General features: G+C 35.2%; 1 pseudogene; it reads left to right on the top strand.

Moving 5' to 3' along the window:
* The first annotated feature begins 1,080 nt into the window (after positions 1–1,080).
* LOC105997614 overlaps positions 1,081–3,810 on the top strand; it is a 9,813-nt pseudogene continuing 7,083 nt past the window's right edge.

The raw sequence follows: 3,810 nt of genomic DNA, 5'->3' as shown, positions 1-3,810 counted from the left end.
AAAGAAAAAAGGCGGAAGTGGCACTTTGGCTCAAGTGGTAGAGTGCTAGCCTTGAGCTGAAGAGCTGAGGGACAGCGCCCAGGCCCAGAGTTCAGGCACACAACCGGACCCCCCCCCAAAAAAAACAACAAAACTGTCATCTGAGTTCAAGAGTTTTTAAAATACAAGCTTTACAAAGTATAAAGTTTTCAGAATACAAACTAAAGAAAGAAAAAGATAGTGAAGAGGAGATGAAGATATATGACGGAGAACATTTTTGGAAAAGGTTTCATGATTTTGTATAATAAAATATCCTGGGAAGTGGCGCTGTGGCTCAAGTGGTAGAGTGCTCTCCTGGAGCTGAAGAGCTGAGGGACAGTGCCCAAGCCCAGAGTTCAAGCCCCACGACCGACAAAAAAATCCTGAAAGAAATCCTGAAAGAATTAAGACAAACCTCAGAAAGTTCAAGGAGATAATAAAGGGTAGGAAAATATGTTCTCAAATATAGGTAAATAGATAGATAGAACTTACAAAATAATTACATGTGATTAGATTGGCTGTAACTCAAATGATTGTCCACAGGTTTTACTTAGGTCATATTATTATAAAGCAAATGAGTTCTTATAACTATTCCAAAAGTGACTTAGAAAATATTACTTATCAAAATAATTTCTTGTGTACTATTGACTGATATCAATCTTTTGACTACTTGAAAAACTGTATCCTAAGTCAAAATTCAATCAAGTGACATCTATCTCAGGATCTTTTAATGAACATTATAGGATACCAAGCTGACAAAGGTAGGATACCAAGCACGTACCCTTTAAATGAATTATACCACACCAATCACACTTTTGTCCATGAGTCCCTAATTGTAGTGATAGCTTTTCAAACTTAATGGGTTCAAAGTAATCCCTGCTTGGGACTTATTTCTATTAATCTTACTGTTGCTGCAATTTGGCCAGTTTTATTGATAGACTCCCTCCTACCTGGCCTGTTAAGTATCCTGACTGAAATGTAGAATATTACATGAACTGAGATATCTCACTATCTGGGATACTTTCTCAGCAACAGGAAAGATCAATTAGAACAAAGTTTATCATGGGACAAAGTTTATCAAGGGAACAAATTTTATCAAGGGACCACACAAAGCCAGTTGAGGAAATAACTGCTCAGGTAAGAAGTGATACTCTAAGATTCCAAGTGAAGTCATTTATGCTTGCAATTTCAAAATTAACTAAAGTTCAAAGGTCAAGAAAAATATTCATAAGCATGGTACATGATGCTTATGCCTGTCTACTCCTCAACAAGATAGGAATTTGTACCCTTGCCTTTCTGTCACCTGCTATTAATACAGCTTCAGAAAAAAAAAACTTACATATTCCTTTCCATATATGGGGCTACCAACTTGAAATACCATGAAGCCTAGATTAAGAAATAGAAGACATTTTTCATGTGATCTAGTCAACAATAATTTGTTGCTAGAATAATAGCCAATGACTTAGTCCAAATATTTATAAATCTACAGTAAGAAACTGACTTCCTAGCAGCTGTGATTTCATTTTTAAAAATTCTCAAATACAGGTACGAGGATACAGGCAAAGGGCATGTCAAAGGGATGTCAGGACAAATCTAGTTCAAACTAACATCCACAATAATCCACACAACACATATCAACTTAGACAGTAAGATACTCAAACATGGGTCTCAGGAGAGATACCTGGTTTGGGTTGCCATGACTATTACCTTTCCTGAGACCTCTATCGAATACAATAATTCTGGTAATATTTGGCCCCTCAGGTTTCAACCTGATTGTTCAGCTTGAGATTGGAGTCTATCAAGCTACAAATTGCCATAAAAATGAAACTTCATATAAACTGTCCTTTGCAGTTTTACTGTATTCCATAAGGACAACACACAAACTATATGCTATCTGCCTAAAAGACCCTTCCTTCCAAGAGGATGACAATCAAACTTGCTGCACTCTCCTCTCAGCAAAAGTGGCCTGGAGAAATCATTGCCAAGAGAGGCAGCATTACTGGGCAGGTCTCTAACAACCTGAATCTAATGGTTAACAAAAATAACACCTTCCAAGATTTTTCCAAACATCAGTTTACCTGCACAAAAATAACAGCTTTACAAATTTCCCAAACTTCATTTTTATCCTGTGAAACTTTATTCACATAGAACATCTTAGTAATAGAATGTGGTTTCAAAAGAACCTCAACACTTCCTCTCCACCAGAGGAAATACACTCATCCAAGCCCAAACATAGAACGAATCCTGTCACTGGAAGTACAGATTATATAGAACAAAGAATTTAGCCAACCTACAGAAGCCCAAAGAAGACAGAGCACACCAAAAAATAAAAAAAAAGGCACATCTTGTTGAAAAGAGATTCACTATGTCACATATTATTTAACAAAGAAAGCTACATTTGCAGATTGAGAAAACACTATTCAAGGTCTGCAAGCTTGGCAATACCTGCCTGAGAGGAAAGACCAGAGGGCTGTGAATCTTTATCATTAGGGCACTAGGAAATCTATGCCTATGAGAAGAACAGCTCAAATAAATCCAGGAAATGGAACCATTTGAATGAGAATGAAGCTGGTTTCTGCTAGCCAAACAGGCTTGGGACTCCCTGCTGAATCAAAGAATAGACACATAGTACCAGCCAGCAGCAAAATCTCAGAGGTCCTTTCCTCCACTTAAAGTTTCACTTAAAGGTTAGAATACACACAGAGGGCTATATTGCCAGAACCCAAATATCAAAATTTCTGTGTTTTATGTATTGTGTCATTTGTTCAACTCTGGTTTTTCCAAATTGCAATTTATAATAAAGCCATTTAATTTCACCAATCATTTAATCCATTTAATATTTGTTGTCTCTCTTTAGTCTCTATTTTGTTTTATTTTTTAACTGAAGATATCATACCTGAAACATATCCTAACAATCCTTTCTTTGAAATATATTTCCATCTCTTCATTGCCACTTCTCCTCAGCTATACTACCCATACCTCATCATCCAAGATATAAACAAATTCAAGATGATGGATGAAAAAAGACCTTACAAACAAACTCATCAGAAATTAAAGAGTAGCTATACTTATAATGAAATCAATTGCAGGTCAAAATCAGTAAGAAGAGACTAAAAAATTATCACCTCATATAAAAAAGGGAATGCATGTTCCATGAAGAAGAAATTATGGGGGTGTCAACATATATGCACTTAATAGTGGACTTAACAGTACTGGACTTAACAGTACTGACAAAACCCAAAATAAATAAAAATTAAATAATAAAATCCATTGTTTTATTATTATTCACATCTAAGGTGAATCTTTTCTTTGTTAACTCTTTTTGGTGAGATTAAATTTGGATATGAATCTACGTTACTTGGATGCCATCTTGGCATCTTGCTATTAATTGTAGATGGGGACTTTCCAAACTCTAGAGGTTAGAGAGGACATTCTTTGGACTGTAAAAATTATCATGGGCTCCAGGAAACTACCACTTTATTATACTACCAGCTTTATTATACTGTTAGGGGGAATGTAATGTAGTGTAATATTCTGGAAGACAGGTTGAATATTCCTAAAAACTCTACAACTAGCTTGTGATCAAGCAATACTACTTTTGGTCATCTATCCTGAATATTACAAGTCAGTTTGCAGTAAAGACCTTTGAACATCTCTGTTTGTTGCTTCAGTTTACTATAAACAAGGAAATCAAACAGCCCAATGATCTATGAGCGGATAATGATGAAAATGTTGTGTGTAATATATATATATATATATATATATATATATATATATATATATATATATATA

The sequence above is a fragment of the Dipodomys ordii genome, unplaced genomic scaffold (assembly GCF_000151885.1).
Source record: "Dipodomys ordii isolate 6190 unplaced genomic scaffold, Dord_2.0 Scaffold149, whole genome shotgun sequence".
Lineage (NCBI taxonomy): Eukaryota > Metazoa > Chordata > Mammalia > Rodentia > Heteromyidae > Dipodomys > Dipodomys ordii.
This window is presented reverse-complemented; position numbering and strand designations above follow the sequence as displayed.